This window comes from Nerophis lumbriciformis, linkage group LG34 (genome assembly GCF_033978685.3).
Source record: "Nerophis lumbriciformis linkage group LG34, RoL_Nlum_v2.1, whole genome shotgun sequence".
Taxonomy (NCBI): domain Eukaryota; kingdom Metazoa; phylum Chordata; class Actinopteri; order Syngnathiformes; family Syngnathidae; genus Nerophis; species Nerophis lumbriciformis.
Window position 1 is genome coordinate 17230614 of NC_084581.2, and position 19945 is coordinate 17250558.

Genomic DNA, 19945 nt, shown 5'->3' on the forward strand with positions numbered 1-19945 from the left:
TATTTCTCCTTTTTTTTCATCTTTCCAGAATGTATTCACGGCGCTTCACTTTCCCCACATTTTGTTATGTTACAGCCCTATTCCAAAATGGAATTAATTCATTTTTGTCCTCAAAATTCTACAAACAAGATCTCATAGTGACAATGTGAAAATGTTTTATTTTTATTTTGGCAAATGTGATTAAAAAAAACAAAACTAAAACAAATCCCATATACATAAGTATTTACAACCTTTGCTCAATACTTTTTTGATGCACCTTATGCAAAAATTACAGCCTCAAGTATTTTTGAAAACGATGCCACAAGCTCAGCACACCTATTGTTGGGCAGTTTCGCCCATTCCTCTTTGCAGCACCTCTCAAGGTATATCAGGTTGAATGGGAAGCATTGGTTTTCATCCAGGATGTCTCTGTACATTGCTGCATTCATCTTTCCCTCTATCCTGACGAGTCTCCCAGTTCCTGCCACTGAAAACCATCCCCACAGCATGATGCTGCCACCACCATGCTTCACTGTAGGGATGGTATTGGCCTGGTGATGAGCGGTGCCTGGTTTCTTCCAAACATGACGCCTGGCATTCATGCCAAAGACTTCAATCTTTGTCTCATCAGACCAGCGAATTTAGTTTTTCATGGTCTGAAAGTCTTTCAGGTGTATTTTGGCAAACTTTTTACTAAGAAATGGCTTCCGTCTAATCACTCCACCATACAGGCCTGATTGGTGGATTGCTGCAGACATGGTTGTCCTTCTGGAAGGTTCTCCTCTCTCCACAAAGGAATGCTGTAGCTCTTACAGAGCTGACTAGACTAAGATGAATGCAGCAATGTACAGAGACATCCTGGATGAAAAAAACAACACTTCCCATTCAACCTGATGAAGGAGCTTGAGAGGTGCTGCAAAGAGGAATGGGTGAAACTGCCCAAAGATAGGTGTGCCAAGCTTGTGGCATCGTATTCAAAAAGACTTGAAGCTGCAATTGTGCATCAACAAGGTGCATCTATAAAGTATTGAGCAAAGGTTGTGACTACTTACAGTACGTACATGTGATTTTTGTAGTTATTTATTTTTAATATATTTGCAAAAAACTAATAAAAAAATCACATTGTCATTATGTGGTATTGTTTGTAGAATTTTGAGAGCAAAAATGAATTTATTCCATTTCAGAATAAGGCTGTAACAAAAAAAATAGCACTGTATCCCCATCAATATGTAATTTACATTCAAACGGTCACACCCCAACATTAAAATTGTTTTTAATAAATAAATAAATAAGTTTAACAATGTTTACCCACATTACTGCATAGAACAGATTAAAAAATAATAAATACTGTCAATTCTGACAAAGACTACATGGTGGCACCGTTAATAAACCCCAGAAGACAGATTGACTGTCTTGATCCGTTGCCCGGGTCATGTTTTGTTTAGTTTGATATTTCCTTAGTTGTTGGTTAGTTCTGTTTCTGCACCCTTGTTTGTTTTCTTTGTTGCCATGGGTGCTGATTTTTGTCACCTGTCTCTGATTAGTGGTCGGGACGTTTACCTGCTCCCGGTCACTAATAAGAGAGCTATTTATTCCTGCCTCGCGCCACACTCTGCCTGGCAGTCTTGTTTGCAAAACGCGACACTTACGTTGGTATTTATTTTCATGAGAGTTTTTGAATTACTAGCTTCTTGTTCCCTGGTTTTCAAGTCTCCTTGCTTAAGCTTTGGCGTAGCTTCCCGTGCCATTGGCACGTTTTCCCTTTCGTATTTTTGCCTTGTTAATGGAATGAAGCACCTTGTTACATGCACGCTGCTTTCGGACGTCCTTCTGCATCTTGGGGGAAACGACCACCGCAAAACCATGCGACCCTGAAGTAACATTGACTTAAGATTTCTCACACTTAATTCAATGTACTCTCTGCAAAACACCCAGTAAAAATCTGAATATTAAATACTGTATGTATATACAGTACAGGCCAAAGGTTTGGACACACCTTCTCATTTTCTTTATTTTCATGACTATTTACATTGTAGATTGTCACTGAAGGCATCAAAACTATGAATGAACACATGTGGAGTTATGTACTTAACAAAAAAAAGGTTGAAATAACTGAAAACATGTTTTATATTCTAGTTTCTTCAAAACAGCCACCCTTTGCTCTGATTACTTTTTTGCACATATATGTATATATATATATATATATATATACATACATATATATATATATATATATATATATATATATATATATATATATATATATATATATATATATATATATATATATATATATGTATGTATATATATATATGTATGTATGTATATATATATATATATATATATATATATATATATATATATATATATGTATGTATATATATATATGTATGTATGTATATATATATATATGTATATATATATATATATATAAGTATATATATATATATATATATATATATATATATATATATATATATATATATATATATATATATATATATATATATATATATGTATGTATAAAAAATATTTATTTGAAAAATTCCATAAATGTATTGTAATTTTCCATCCCTTGTGTAACTCTTAACCAAAAGTGAGTTATTATTTATTATTATATTGTTATATCTATCAATTGTTATATTAATCAATTTATTACTATGGAAAGTTTACAGAAATCTACCGGAATTCTGCACCCCTTTGCAACTCTGACCAAAAGTCAGAAATATCATCTCATCATCAGAGAGCTATTTTTTCATATAAGCCTTGGTTTGGATTTGATAGTTTTGGAAAGTACCTAATGAAGTGTCCCAGTGCTGTATAGCAGAGGTGTGGACTCGAGTCACATGACTTGGACTCGAGTCAGACTCGAGTCATGAATTTGATGACTTTAGACTCGACTTGACAAAATGTAAAGAGACTTGCAACTCGACTTAGACTTTAACATCAATGACTTGTGACTTCACTTGGACTTGAGCCTTTTGACTTGACATGACTTGACATGACTTGCCACTTTCCCCAAAATCCAAAGCTTAAAAAGTTATTTGGGAGCGCTCCGTATTTTTCATTTTCTTCGTCTGTCTATCAGCGTGTTATTCCTGTCAGCTGGTGTGCTGTCAGTACAACAGCCAATCAAATTAGATCTACGTTGTTTTCATCACACAGCATTCATCCAATCAAATTGCAGGACAACCAATGACCAAGAGTTGTCCAACAACGTGCCAGTGATAAACAATTATGTTAAAGTTGGTTTCGTTCGGGTATAAAAACTACGACTTGGTCAACAAAAAACGAATTGCCGTATGCAAATCACACAGTTCGAATATTACAGACGGAGACGCAACAACTTCCAACTTCGTTCGACATTTGAAGTTGCACAAAGAAGGGTAAGTTTTGAATGTAAGATAACGTTTATTGGCTAAGTTACGTGACTTTTATTTGCTGTGTAGTTAAATCAGTGAGGCTGCAAACTCACTGCTAAAGTTATAACCATAGACATCTTATAAGTAGACGAAGCATAGAGCGCTACTGCCTACTGGCGCAGACGAGGCGCGGGGCCGCCATCTTGGAGTGGTGATCCGCTCCACTCAGTGCAATTCATTTGGCAGGAGCAATGAACTGTCAGCGCATTTAATTCATTTTACCTCACTGAATACCACTGATTTTCACCCCCTTTTTTGTCATACGTGTAGCTATGATAACAGACACATGTTTTGGCGTGTTTTATTATTCATAGTTTGCTTAACAGTAATATAATATTCTTATACGCTTAAGTGACCAGACGTCCGAGATCAAAACTGGGAATATAATCCCAGAGAAGGGGGAAAAAAACGGTAAACTATTTTTAAGTTGAAGAAACAATATGATTAGGTTATATATACATATGCGTGTATCCTACATAAACAATGTATGAATACATTAGATATCTATATATCTTAGGGACCTATAGACTGTATCTCTGTTGCTGCAGCAGCAGAGAGTTTATTCTGTCTTGACACTTTGTATTGATATTTTCTATTACATTCTTCCCTTAAATGATAATGTTTGCAGTGATTGTTTTATATGTATTATTTTATGTAAGTCGCTTTGGAAAAAAGCGTCTGCCAAATACTTAAACATATATAAACACCTGAAAGTCTTCATATCAGCTAAAACCACCAATCTGTTTCACTGGATTCAGAATAAAACCAAATTCTGTTTAACCCAACAATGTTAGTATTTGAATATTGTTACTTGAAGACTGATTCCTGGTTACAATTATACTGTTAAGAAAGTATTGTCTTATACTTTGCCTAAAATGAGAATGCATCATAATCAGTAGTGGCTGGTGAATTTTGTTTTAGGTGGGGCTGAAAGTTTCCTCCCCCAGAAGATTTCTTTGTGATTTTCACATACAAATATTGAAGATCTTTGATCCTTCTCAACTCTGTGGTAATATTATTTTCATAAAATACAACCAATAGTACGTTAATGTTAAATCTTACTTGTGAAAAGTAATCCCCCGATTCCTATTTTCAACAGTCCGCTCATTTGAGCAGGAAAACGCTGAACACCATCTTTGTTTTCTACCTTTCAACTGTCAGTTTAGGCTGCTCGCCGGCTCCTCATCAGCACTTCAAGATGGCGGGCAAATTGCTCACGTCACAGCAACCAATGCTGCGTCTACTTATAAGATGTCTATGGTTATAACGTAATTGCAAACACGGCAATCTGTTGCGTCCACTGCAGTTTGCTACCTTATTCATACTTTTTGTCAAGTGATTTTTTTTTAAGCAGGGTTTCATGAGGTACCTATACATAACGTTACGTTAGTCAATGTATCACACACAGTAACGTAACGTTAGTCAATGTATCACACACAGTAACGTAACGTTAGTCAATGTATCACACACAGTAACATTACGTTAGTCAATGTATCACACACAGTAACATTACGTTAGTCAATGTATCACACACAGTAACGTAACGTTAGACGGCAGTCAGCAGCACCGCGTATTTTAGCCACCTACAAAAAGACAAACATAGTCAAATAAAGGTCAGTTAAAATGTATACTATATTAAGAATATGTGTACATATTGCATAGGGTCCTGACATCTAAAAAGTACAACTCTGTTCATTGTTATGTTCATATATTTGTTATGTTTTTCATGTGTACGCACACATAAACACACATACAGTATGAGATGAGATCAATGAGATAAGGTAAGAACAGGATAGAAACTGCTGTGGAACTAGTTACAATGCAATATGCCATGGAAATACAATGTTAACACTTTTGTGCAAATAAGTACAGTTGCACTTGTTTTTTCAAATGTGTTTATTCTGTAAAGGAATGAGTTACATGTTTAAAATGACTGGTTAATAGTGCTATTTTGAAGTGCAATGTCAGCACTATCTTTTTCCCTGCAATTTCAAATGCACTTGTTTTAATAAATAAATACAGCGTTTTAAAAGCATACACAATCTGTGTAAATATATTAGTCTGTGGTTAAATGACTTGAAAGGACTCGAAACTCAAAATGCAGGACTTGGGACTTGACTTGAGACTTTCCAGTCTTGACTTTGGACTTGACTCGGACTTGCCCTGTCTTGACTCGGGACTTGACTCGAGACTTGAGGGTAAAGACTTGAGACTTACTTGTGACTTGCAAAGCAATGACTTGGTCCCACCTCTGCTATATAGTCACATATCATTCTAAAGTAAAAGTCCTGGCCATTTGTGTAAAGATTTTAAGACTTTGAAGATATTTGTATTGCATAACTGCTGGCATGTCTTTTCTGAATAATTTTGAACACAACCCATAGGGGGCGCTGCAAATGGAGCCTTTTTATTTCTTCACAAAAAACAACAACACTTTTTCTTGCATAATATCAGCGCTGGACTCGTTGGGTGTGGTTCTGCTCAGGTTTGCTTTGATTGGTGGAACTGTGGTCAAAAGATGCATCTCCAGTGTGTGTGTGTGCGCGTCAGTGTGTGTGCATCTGTAAGTGTGGTTTTTGCTAAGGATGGGTGGAGTTTTGCTTTTTTTTTTTTTTTTCCACAAGAATGTGGCCCATTTAGCGAGAAATGACAGCGATGTAGGTCAAATCTGCAAAACAATAGTGCTTCCTGTCACCACTGACAATAAGATGAAGATTCCTCGCTTGCTTGAGGGTCTTTTCCTTTGCATATTTATGTGGGAAAGCGGGACAAAGTTGCACTGTAGTTCTCATGAGTTGCATACAGCCTGCGTGAATGTGTTAGTGCGTTCATTACTTCCACTGGGGTAGAATGCATGGCCATCTTTAAATGTACTCTATTATGGAAAATGTACTTATAAGTATTTGTCCAAGAGTGAGAACAATCTTGTCCTCTTCTTCACTTTTGGGAGAAGTTCCGGGGCTTTCGTGAAGGAAAAGCCTCCTTCCTCAGGCTTCGCTACACATTGTAAAATGAGACCTCTGCCAAGTTTCGACTAGTCAGCTGCAGGAAACAAGAAGAAGTGATGCTGTGTCTCACCATGCCTTGATGTGACGCTAAACCTAAATACCGCAATAAGACACTTGTAATGGGAGCACCCATATAAGGAAAAACCTCTCAAATATCGCCAAAACATTTTTACGCTCTCATGAAGTGGTATTTCAGACGTTTCGATATTGAAGTGTGTCGCTAAAGCATGATGGAAAGACTTTTTCTGCATTTATTTAATTTCTCTGCCTTCTTGTTTTTAAATGCACTGCTTGTCTATCTGTTTTATCCAGTGCTTTCATGTTTTTATTTCTATTTTATCTATGTTTCTATGTTTTATCTAGTGTTTTCTATGTTTTTATTTCTATTTTAATTTTCTATTATATATTCTAACTTTCAATTTTTATTTTTTACCTATTTTTTTTATACTTTGCAGCACTTTGAGATTTTAACAAATGTAAAGTGCGTTACAAATGATTATTATTATTTACAAATTATTATTATTATTATTATTTAAAGTTAAAGTACCACTGATAGTCACACACACACTAGGTGTGGTGAAATTATTATTATTTGACCCATCCCATTGTTCCACCCCCTGGGAAGTGAGGGGAGCAGTGAGCAGCAGCAGTGGCCGCACTCGGGAATCATTTGGTGATTCAACCCCCAATTCCAACCCTTGATGCTGAGTGCCAAGCAGAGAGGTAGTGGGTCCCATTTTTATAGTCTTTTGTATGACTCGGCCGGGGTTTGAACTCACAACCTACCGATCTCAGGGCGGACACTCTAACTACAAGGCCACTGAGCTGGATTTAAAGGCACCTAAACAGCGGACATAATGTGTCCGTGAATTCCTAGTTCACAATTCTCTCCCTAAAAAAATCCCTTATTGGAGGCCATACCTAAGGACGTTGCCTTTGAGCGACCACCTGCTGCCTTCGTCTTCTACTGACAAGACCGCACTGGCTGCAATTGTAATCCCAGCTTCAAAACCAAGGAATGGAAAAGCGTCCATCTTGTAGGAGAATTACGGCTCATGACGCAAAACACCCTTTAATGGAAACACCTTCAGGTGGTGATGGGCAGTAACAAGCTACATGTAGCGAAGCGAATTAGCTTAATTACATTTCCCAGGAGCTTTTTGAATGAGTAGAGTTTCTTGGAGTTTAGTTCTTTTTAGACCCATGTATTGAGGTAGCTTACATCAAAGCTACAAGGTACAAAGAGAGAAAATGGACTGCGAATCCAGGCCCAAACAAACACAGAGAAAATACAATGACCTGGATGAATGGGAACATCCATGACGATTGGTTGGTGTTCGTATGATGAGTCACGATTGGCTAAAGTTAGGGCAAAACATTAAGGACTGGCCTATAAGGCAAGTCATCGAAACCAGGAAGCAAAATCCTAACAGACACGCACTCATGTCACATGACGACGAAGGAGTCGGAGACAGAGGGACGCTTCAAGCTGACTACTCAAAAAAGAAATGCATACCGTATTTTTTGGACCATAGGGGCGCACCGGATTAAAAGGGCACTGCCAATGAACGGGTCTATTCAGGTCTATTTTTATACAAAAGGCGCACCGGATTATAAGGCGCATTAAAGGAGTCATATGATTTTTTTCCAAATGTAAAACACTATCTTGTGGTCTACATAACATGTGACGGTGATTCTTTGGTGAAAATGTTGCATAGATGATAATTTACAGATCATCTTCAAGTCGCTTTTTGACAGTCTCTTCAGGATGCGCCGTTTTGTGGGCGGTCCTATTTACGTGGCTCGTGGCTCACCTTCGGCAGCGTCTTCTCCTCTTCATATTTATTGTAGCGGTGTAGCGTGCAAGGACGGGAGTGGAAGAAGTGTCAAAAGATGAAGCTAGCTGTTTTAATGATATTCAAACTTTACTTCAATCAACAACAGGGCAGCATCTCCTCATCCGTGGCTCACTAGTGCAACAACAAGGCCGGAAATGTGTCCCGTGAAAAACCGTCCGACTGCAACTCTCTAATAACTAAAGTTCTTTGGGTGAATAATGTAAACTCACTACAGTTTTTAACGCTTTGATAGCTAGTCTACTGGCAGATATAAGTAAGAACTTTACACTACTTTATATTAGAAATGGCAACAGCGGAGGACTACAATGGCGGGCGCGCGCACGTTTTCAGGACTTAACGCAGATCCCAAATACACATCAGCAGGTACCAGAAGGTACGAAAAGTTGGTTTTGCATAATATTGCGAAACAAAAGGCGAGATAATATGTCTGCTAGTAGGTGCCATTTTGCGGTCCTTATACATGCACCATAATAATCTCTCTGTCAGTTTACGTGGCCTACCACTCTGTGGCTGAGTTGCTGTTGTTCCCAAACTCTTCCATTTTCTTATAATAAAGTCGACAGTTGACTTTGGAATATTTAGGAGCGAGGAGATTTCACGACTGGATGTGTTGCACAGGTGGCATCCTATGACAGTTCCACGCTGGAAATCACTGAGAGCGGCCCATTCTTTCACAAATGTTTGTAGAAACAGTCTCCATGCCTAAATGTTTGATTGTATACACCTGTGGCCGGGCCAAGTGATTAGGACACCTGATTCTCATCATTTGGATGGGTGGCCAAATACTTTTGGCAATATAGTGTATATTGGCAAATCCATAGCAATCGTCATTTTTTACTTTGAAGTGGCCCTAAAGAGACCGAAAGAGAAAGTAAAAATATCCTGTAATATTTTCAAAAACTGCTCAACAATAATGCTGCAAACTGAAAATATGTGTTTTTTTTTTAACCACAGTCAGGTATAGTAAAATATCACAGTAGTCGATAATGACACAGAGTACAAATTAAAATCTGAGACAAATAAAAAGGTTTGAAAAAAAATCTGGACATGAATAAAAAATGACAGCATAGAGTATAGTCTTCATGTGCAGACTTAGGCAACAGCAACTCTATGAAAGAACGTACTGAAAAGCCTTAGTTACTGATTCTAATCATCAGCTGCCCGTCTAGCTGGATCAGGCCATATTATTTCATCCACAGCACATGTGCAAGATGTTAAGGTGTGTGTAAAGCAATGCTCCCCAAACTAAGGCCCACGGGCCGCATCCGGCCCCCCAGCATCCAAAATCCAGCCCACGGAAGACCCAAGAATGTTTTTTTTTTATTATTTTTATTTTTGTATTTATTATATTTTATTTTATTTTTTAATCTTTCCTTTCTAATACATTTTCTACCTCTTGTTACTCTCAGTGTCTCGTAGCCGCTCAGGCAAATAATTTTGTCTAAAAATTTATTTTCCCACCGATAACGTGACAATGTTAAATGTTGATGAACATCAATGTTAACTGATGTTCAATGACAAAACGGATTCACTCGCTGGAATATAAAGACAATGTATGTATATATATATATATATATATATATATACAGCCCGGCCCCCGGCCAAATTTTTTTAACCCAATGCGGCCCCCGAGTCAAAAAGTTTGGGTACCCCTGGTGTGAAGCATTGTGTGGAATATTTTGCAAGAACTGTAAAGTCGAGTCTATGCCTATCCATTCATCCATCCATCCATTTTCTACCGCTTGTCCCTCACAGGGTCGCGGGGGGTGCTGGAGCCTATCTCAGCTCCATTCAGGCGGAAGGCGGGGTACACCCTGGACAAGTCGCCACCTCATCGCAGGGCCAACACAGATAGACAGACAACATTCACACTCACATTCACACCTAATATTAGGCAAATCTGCACAGTGGTTTTGTTTACTGTGTGTAGACTTTTGTTAACTGTGTGAAAATGTCAAATTTAGTGTGTAAGCAATTGGAAAAAAACTGTACATTCCATCATGGGGGCGGTATAGCTCGGTTGGTAGAGCGGCCGTGCCAGCAACTTGAGGGTTCCAGGTTCGATCCCCGCTTCCGCCATCCTAGTCACTGCCGTTGTGTCCTTGGGCAAGACACTTTACCCACCTGCTCCCAGTGCCACCCACACTGGTTTAAATGTAACTTAGATATTGGGTTTCACACTGTAAAGCGCTAAAGCTAAAAAGCGCTATATAAATATAATTCTTTTCACATAATTCACATCATTAAGAATGCATTTGGCAACCAAAGCACCTTCGTGGCACCTTCTGACACTGTTGTTAAAATTGTGTTTAATATTTGCCATATTTTGCTGTTAAGTTCTCTTCTGTGCTCTGATGATGTTGTTGTTATTGTGATGAGGTACTAGCGTCCCCTCCTTCTCACTTCCTACCGCAAAATCTTTGTTTATGCCAGTGTGTGTTTGTGTGTGTGTGTGTGTGTTTGTGTGTGTTTGCAGTCATCCGATGCCGCTGATGTGCACGCTCAAAACACGCGTGTAGCATCCCTCATCGCCATCACCACCACTAGGTAACGTCACAGCGCATCACGCCGCCTGCCTCCTTTTTGTGACGAACTTGTGTCACGTGATTATTATTATTTTTTTTTGCATAACTCCCGCTTCTCTTTTTTTCCGTCGCGTGTGCGCTCTTGTCCACTGCAGACCAGACGTCCACGGAGGGTGCGGACGAAGAGAAGGCAGCGGGTACAGCAATACAAGGTGTTGGATTAATCAGTGTGTGTGTGTTTGTGTGTGTGAGAGGTTCAGGGATCTGAGCAGCGTGATGGAGCAACTTGTCTACATTGGGAATGTGAGGAAGTGGGAATCCCCAGCTAACGGCCCTCCATTGATAAAAAAAAAAAAAAAGAAGGTATGGCAGATGGTATGTGGCGACTGGATAAGGCCCGCTATCATCACTCGGTCTTCTTTAGCGAGTTTTCCCAGAGCAGGTGAAACGTCTCAGACGTGGGTTTGTAAATGCAACAATGCATGTTGACTGTCAACAATTGTTTCTGAACACAACTTCTTCCACTCGCTCATTAGTCACAATAAAAATGTCCAAATAGTGGCGGCAAACAAGGCAGTCAACACTCCCTGTCCATTTTTTTTACAATCCCACAGCTTCTTATCTCTCTGCACGGCTGTGCTCCTTAAACCACCGCCTCCCCTTCCCCCCAAAGATACCTGCCCCCTACCCTCGTAAACTCCTTCACACACAGCATACACACACAGCATACACACACACACACACACACACACACACACACACACACACACACATAAGTGTACACATCCTCACACGCCTCCCCACGACCACTGTACTAGTGTTCAGCTCTGATAACCTCACTGTGTAGTCGGTGGTTTTGCCTGTGAGTGTGTGTGTCTGCGTGTGTGTGTGTGTGTGTGTGTATTTTTCACCAATGTCAAAAAAGTGTGAGACGTGCCACAATAGACTAAAATTTTAGCCTTGATGATGGAATTAAGACAATTTAAAGCCCTTTTTGTAAGCCCTACTGTAAACACGCCGTTTGTCATGATCTTGCATGACAGTTGGACTTTGTTATTAGTTTCCTTGGTTTCTGTATTTACTTCCTGTCCAGCGCTCTTATTTTTGTTTTCCACTTTCTCCCTCACCTGTCCCTAGTTGCCAATCAGGATGCTTTGTATGCCAGTCCTGTCCCCTGGACTGGGCTTGGATTATTTTGCTTTGTTTTCTTCAATGCTGCATAGCTTTCTCTATGCTTCCCGTGCACTCCCCTGCTGCACTAATCATTTTTGATAATATATGTGAAGAGCAGTGAATTATATTTACATAGCACTTTTCTCTAGTGACTCAAAGCGCTTTACATACTGAAGCCCCTTATCTACAAAACCCCCAAACCAGTGAAGTTGGCACATTGTGTAAATCGTAAATTTGCAAATCCTTTTCAACTTATATTCAATTGAATAGACTGCAAAGACAAGATACTTAACATTCGAACTGGAAAACGTTGTTATTTTTTGCGCAATATGAAGCCTAAAATACTACAACGGAGACCCCGGACTGTTGAACAACTTAAGATGTACATCAAGCAAGAATGAGAAATAATTCCATCTGAAAACCTTCAAAAATTGCTCTCCTCAGTTCCCAAACGTTTACTGAGTGTTGTTAAAAGGAAAGGCCATTTACCACAGTGGTAAAAATGCCCCTGTGCCAACTTTTTTGTAATGTGTTGCTGCCATTAAATTCTAAGTTAATTATTAATTGCAAAAAAAAAAAAGTTTCTCAATTCGAACATTAAATATCTTGTCTTTGCAGTCTATTCAATTGAATATAAGTTGAAAAGGATTTGCAAATCATTGTATTCTGTTTTTATTTACGATTTACAGAACGTGCCAACTTCACTGGTTTTGGGTTTTGTACATCTTTAAGCTACATTTAAACCAGTGTGGGTGGAATGGGAGCAAGTGTGTAAAGTGTCTTGCCCAAGGACACAACGGCAGCGACTATGGATGGCGGAAGCGGCAAGCGAACCCGCAACCCTCAAGTTGCCGGTACAGTCGCTCTACCAACCGAGCCACGCTGCCCCAATGTACATACATTTTACGTTCACTTCGCCTACCGTCGCTGCATCCCAAGGTCCAGACAAACAACACCCAAGCTAGACCATAACATCTGTAGTTTTAATGCTAATGAGCTGTGTTTGTCTGTCTCCAAAACATGCTATACCAGCGTCTTCTGCAGTGGACATTGATTTGCAGTCAGTTTCTTTTGTCCACTGAAAAGAACTCTCAGGAGGAAATACACTGTAAATCTGCACTTGTCCACCACAATAGACTTTGTACAGTATATCACTAGCATCCTGATGACTGCAATTTCACTAACAAGTTTTCTTTATGTAGTTGTTGCTCTTGAAAATGAATCAAGCAGGTATTTCCCATAATATCAATTTGTTTTTGAGCAATAGGTAACTGCACTTAGAACGCCCCCTTTCCACCTCCAGACTCTAAATGCCGCCCCCTCTTGGTGTGATGTCATCTACACCAGTGGTCCCCAACTACTGGGCCGCGGCCCAGTACCGGTCCGTGGACCGATTGGTACCGGGCCGCACAAGAAATAAAAAAAATAAAAATTTTATTTTATTATATATATTTTTTTTTTTAATTAAATCAACATAAAAAACACAATATCTACATGATATATCAATATAGATCAATACAGTCTGCAGGGATACAGTCCGTAAGCACACATGATTGTATTTCTTTATGACCAAAAAAAAATAAAAAAATAAAAAAACAATTACCATAACACCCACCCCCGTCCGTGGGACAAATTTTCAAGCGTTGACCGGTTCGCACTACAAAAAGTTTGGGGCCCACTGATCTATACCACTAGGGCCCATTTCCCCGCATAGACCGTGTGGATAAAGGCCGGTAAAGCTCTTATTTTGATCACTTCATTGCATGTTTTGTGGCCTTGGCCCATGATTACTTCAAAACTGGTATGGCTATACTTATGAGCAAAAACGTAAATGGTAAATGGGTTATACTTGTATAGCGCTTTTCTACTTTCAAGGTACTCAAAGCGCTTTGACACTATTTCCACATTCACCCATTCACACACACATTCACACACTGATGGCGGGAGCTGCTGTGCAAGGCACTTACCACGACCCATCAGGAGCAAGGGTGAATAGTCTTGACCAAGGACACAACGGACGTGACTAGGTTGATAGAAGCTGGGGATTGAACGAGGAACCCTCAGGTTGCTGGCACAGCCACGCTCCCAACTGCGCCACGCCGTTCCCAAAGAAATATAAAAGAATCGCCAATTCCAGGCTTCCCTGCTCTTCCATCTGTTCTACCATAGACTGTGTTTCCTCATGCTCTTTCAACATTTCTTGAGGAAAAGATCAGTGGAAGAGGACGCAAAATGGAATACTAGCGGCTTACCTTCTTTTCCCCTCGTTTTTGAGCATCAGGTCTGCTCTTCGTTCCCTGTTTCTCCCCTTGAGCAGTTTTCCGGGATCACATTTGCAAAAATGTTTTCCATCCAAACTCGACCAAAACTCTTCTTCAAAATCAGAACCATTAAAATGATCACTGCAAATTACACTTCTCTTGTTTGAACCGTCCCAATTTGCATGAGCCAATTTTGACTGTACTTTCCTCATATTCCCATCATTTGGAAATGTATGCACCTTCTTCAGGTGTATTGCTGCAACCTGCAACAATGCATCTGGCAGACATATTTGATCATCCCTTCAAATCCTGCAGGAAAAAACCATGATTCAGGATGAAGATGCTAACAAAACACATACTTTGCAATATGAAAGTGTCTCCAGTCTTCTGTAGGTGACGTCAGCAGACTGATGCAGGCCCGCCCATTTTCCCAAATGTGCTGAAACTTGATAGAAAACAAATCTAAAACCACAACTGCGTCTATTTTTGGGGGAATTTGACCTGTAGACTTCATGTTTAAGTCCTGAATTACAAAGTAAGTGCCAATGTCCTCCGCATTAGCCGGTACCTTTAAGGAGTATGACAGGAGCATACAAACACTATCACATACCGTATTTTCCGGACTATAAGGCGCACTTAAAATCCTTTTTCCCCCCTCAAAACTCAACAGTGCGCCTTATTATCTGGTGCGCCTAATGTACGGAATAATTCAGGTTTTTGCTTACCGACCTCAAAGCTATTTTATTTGGTACATGGTGAAATAAATGTGACCAGTAGATGGCAGTCAAACATAAGAGAACCGTGTGGACTGCAATATGACTCAAGTGAACGACACCAACATTTTATATGTTCCATTGAAAATATAGAACATTACACAAAGTGCTCAAAAATCTGTCAAAATGTTTTAGTACGACTTTGGTAAGTTATGAAGCCGCACTGCTTGATGGACTGTACTGTGCTTCAACGTATGAGTATTATTATGGTGTGTGTATGAGGTAAGACATATTATCTGGCGTTTTGTTACGCAATATTATGCAAAAGCAACTTTTCTTACCTTCTAGTACCTGCTGATCTGTATTTGGGATCTGCATAAGTCCTGAAAATTTGCCTTTGTAGTCCGTGGCGACAACGTAGTGATTTTTCTCTATCTTCTTGTTATGGGACATTTATTCTCCGTTGTTGCCATTTCTAATATAAAATAGTGTGAACTATTTGGAAAAAAAGATATAAAGATAATTAAAAAACTTGTTGAAAAATAAACAAATGATTCAATTATAAATAAAGATTTCTACACATAGAAGTAATCATCAACTTAAAGTGCCCTCTTTGGGGATTGTAATAGAGATCCATCTGGATTCATGAACTTAATTCTAAACATTTCTTCACAAAAAAAGAAATCTTTAACATCAATATTTATGGAACATGTCCACAAAAAATCTAGCTGTCAACGCTGAATATTGCATTGTTGCATTGTTGCATTGTAATGAATGGAATAGCCTACTTGATTTGATGTTCAGTTTATGAACACACATTCATATTTTGTTGAAGTATTATTCAATAAATATATTTATAAAGGATTTTTGAATTGTTGCTATTTTTAGAATATTTAAAAAAATCTCACGTACCCCTTGGCATACTTTCAAGTACCCCCAGGGGTACGCGTACCCCCATTTGAGAACCACTGCACTAACATCATGTGGTGTATTTTTTTACATATGTAGCATCATCTACATAGATACAAAGAATTGCTATTGTGACATCTAGTGGACACATTTAGAACAGCAGTTTGTTTTATTCAAAAATTTCGACAAATTTTTATACTTAGCAAACTTATCCCGCGGGCCGGATAAAACGCGGGCCGTACGTTTGACACCCCTGACCCATTGGCTTAAAAAACAAAACAAGCAAACAACCGTCTGTTACTGACTGACACTTAAGTTGACAGAGTTTGATTTTAAGATGTGTAGCGAAGCCTGGGGAGGTGTTTTTTTTCCCTCGACCATTTTCCTTTTCTACTCCTTGTTAAAAGAAATGGTCTTCAACCTTTACCCTTTGGTCTTATCATTCGACAGGCAGGTGCCTGCAGCATCGTTACGCGAAACGATCACGCCCACGCGCATATTCAAACACACCACCTTTTCTCAGGATTTCCCGCCAAAATATAATAAAACAGCCCGGCAATAAAATCCTGTCGATGACTTTTATTAGATCGGTTGAGTTTTTGACATGTACCTAATATTTTGTTCAATGGGATAGACAGAACATTAGGAACACAAAAGCTTCTTTTTTTTTTTTTTTCCCCATGACATTTGTTCCATTCATCACTCTGATGAAGATGAAGTGTTTGTTTACCTCTCCTTTTTTCCCTCCTCCATATTTGCATTTCTTCTTTTTTCAGACATGCCGACTGTTGAGCCCACAGGCTTTTTGTGCCTTTGCTAACAGGACGCCATTATTAGCAAGTCCCCCTTGAGTACACACTGGAGTGTTTTAGTGTGTGTGTGTGTGTGTCTGTCTTTGTGTGTATACTGTAGTCAGCATTTTCTCATCCCATGTGTCCGTGTATTGTTTTTGCTACATAAGAGGGCAGCTTATGTAGCTGCTTAGTCGGCCAATACAATTAATACAACAACGATGGAGGAAAGAAAATCTTTAAATGAAATAAAACATTGTGCACATGGCGAAATAATAACACCCCATTTCGATGGGCCAACTACTGTATTGCAACTACAGCATTCTCGAAAAAAAAAAAAAAAAGTATTATTGTAATCGCACTTTGTTGGGGTGTGCTATCAATGTTAATGTGTATTATCTTACTTAGCTACATATTATTTAATATTTGAATGTGTTAATATTATAAAATATAATAACAATGAATTTAAAACCATAACTGTATCAAATTATTATGATAGGTTTCTCAATGTCTGCCAATAATGGAGAATATTAATATTAGTATTATTAAAATATGATACCTTATTTAGCTTGAATTGTTATTTAACGATTGTAATGTATTTTAATTTTTTTTATTATGCATTATTGTTACCTAGCTTAATTTTAGCTCTGTAAATTATTTAAGCAACTGAAATGTGTATTCATAATTTTACTGCATTTTCATGTTTTATGTATACAATTAATATTGAATTTTTTAAATAATATTAATGTTAATGTGTATTATCTTACTTAGCTACATATTATTTAATATTTGAATGTGTTAATATTAATAAAAATATAATATAACAATGAATTTAAAACCATAACTGTATCAAATTATTATGATAGGTTTCTCAATGTCTGCCAATAATGGAGAATATTGATACTAGTATTATTAAAATATGATACCTTATTTAGCTTGAATTGTTATTTAACGATTGTAATGTATTTTAAACATTGTTATTATTTATTATTGTTACCTAGCTTTATTTTAGCTCTGTAAATTATTTAAGCAACTGAAATGTGTATTTATAATTTTACTGCATTTTCATGTTTTATGTATAAAATTAATATTGCATTTTTTAAATAATATTTTATTTTATTAAAAAAAAAAAAAAAAACGAAATATTTGCAATAATAATCGCAATAATTATTCAAATCAGAGACGGCCTGTATAGAATAAACACTTGCTTTCCTCAGCTGTCCATCTTAGGAGTGCTGATGCCACAACAGTGTCCAGTTTATTTCATAACAGGTGTCTGGCATGCAAAGGCAAATTGTGTGTGTGTGTGGTTGCATGAGTGTGTGTGTGCATGTTTGTTCCACCAGTCGGGTTGTGTGTTTGGACCGCCGACCACAAACAGGCCTGAGGTCGTAGTGGGAGTATTGTTGTCTCATTAATGTAATTATGCACACACACACACACACACACACACACACACACACACACTCACACACACACACACACACACACACACACACACACACTTTCACTCCGCCCAGTGAGCCCAGCCTCCAAAAGAGTGGAAGGGCAGAGAAGGGTGTCCTTATTGATGACGAGGGAGACCCTGGGCAGAAGTGTCCTAAATTGGGGAAGTCGAGCGTGATGCTGACATGTGAGTCCACTTGTCAGCATCACTTAGAGACAACAATGGAGCGCACGCACTGGAGGAGGAGTTCATACTAGAGGAGGGTTACAGTATAGCACAGCAACCATGCACTGCACACTTTTTGTTGTTGTTGGCGTGTGTTGACATTTCTGCAGCCAAAACCAACACAATACTAATTCTAGACTTAATATTTAATCAAATATTTGTTGGTACTTGCCCTGACTTTGTTGACAAATACTATATATGAAAAAATATATAAATTGGAAATGAAAATAAATAGCACAATACAATAAAACTGAAAGTAAAAAAATAAAAAAGTTAAGTCATTTAATTAAACTTGTAATTTGGTACTTGGATTACAGTTGTAGCCATTAATGTTTCATTAATTAATTACATAATAATCACACACAAATACCACTGGAAAAAGTATTACTAAAATTGTTTTTGCATTGTTTACCTTTTTAGTAAATGTAAGGAAAAGATTCAACTAATTATTTGTCAGTTTTGGAAAAAATGGCCTGTTCTTTGGTACCCAAAATTTACCTTTTTTTAAAAAATTATTATATTAATAATTAAATGAAAAAATTCTCATATCAGCGTTGTGGCAAATTAACATCATAAGTAATATATATATAATGACTAAATACATTTTTAGCTACACATTTGAAGACCGAAATTTAAGTAGCATTATGTAAACAAAAAGTAATATATTCAAGCAAAAACTAAGGTAATATACATATGTGAAAAAAACTACGGCATTTAGTTTTTGTTGTTGTTTGTTTTTCAAAGGTTACCACAATCAAAATAAACATTAAAAAGTACATTTGTGAGTGATGAGCAATATTAATATAATATATAATGTCAGTCTTGTTAGGGGAGCTAGGTCTCCGGCGTGAGTGTGCATGCATGTGAGTGCATTGTGTGGGTGTGTGCTATGTGTGTGCACGCCCACGCGCACGTGCATGTGTGTGTGTGTGTGTGTGTGTGTGTGTGTGTGTGTGTGTGTGTGTGTGTGTGTGTTTGTGTGGTGGTCTTTATTGAAAGGCTCTTCCTTCTGCTCTATTTACCCAGGTGAATAGAGAAGCTGGACCAAGCCTGAGCGGGAAAGCATGTCATTTGCTGTGTGTGTGTGTGTGTGTGTGTGTGTGTGTGTGTGTGTGTGTGTGTGTGTGTGTGTGTGTGTGCGCGCGCGTGCATGCACGTGACTCCCCCCGTGTCTCACTTTAATACACACACGCACGCTGATGTAGAACAAAAATGAAGTGGTCTTAATGGAAGTGTCTGCCGTGCTAATGTGCGGAACATGTTTGCTGTAAGTTCCCGTTGGAGTGTGTGTCAAAAACACACACGTGACCTGACCGTGAGGTAACTCTTCAGCTGGTTTGTTTACACTGTTCCAAAAGAGACACAACTAGCAGGACCACACAAAAACTACAACACTGAGGTCCGTGGAGCTTTGCGCAGGGGTGGAACAAAGAATCCGTTTAAATATGGCGAGGATCCGGAAAAAGGCACCAATACAGAATTCTAATGTTTTGCTTTTATTGATACGGTTTAGGAGTGTTCAGCCTTAAAGATGTTCCAGTTTTTCTGTTTGAGTTCTAGAGAGAATCCAGTTAATCTTGGTCAGAATTTTGGATGAAAGCCATTTCTTAGAGGTTCACAACAAGGATTGCAT

The 19945-nt window shown here is 38.3% G+C and overlaps 1 protein-coding gene across 1 annotated transcript in view; it reads left to right on the plus strand.

Annotated features, from left to right (window-relative positions):
- LOC133576442 (3',5'-cyclic-AMP phosphodiesterase 7B-like) overlaps window positions 1-11416 on the plus strand; it is a 115092-nt gene extending 103676 nt beyond the window's left edge. The window contains exon 15 of the transcript XR_009811637.2: window positions 10024-11416. The gene's annotated coding sequence lies outside the window, so the exon portion shown is untranslated. The remainder of the gene's footprint in view (window positions 1-10023) is intronic.
- Window positions 11417-19945: the final 8529 nt, after the last annotated feature.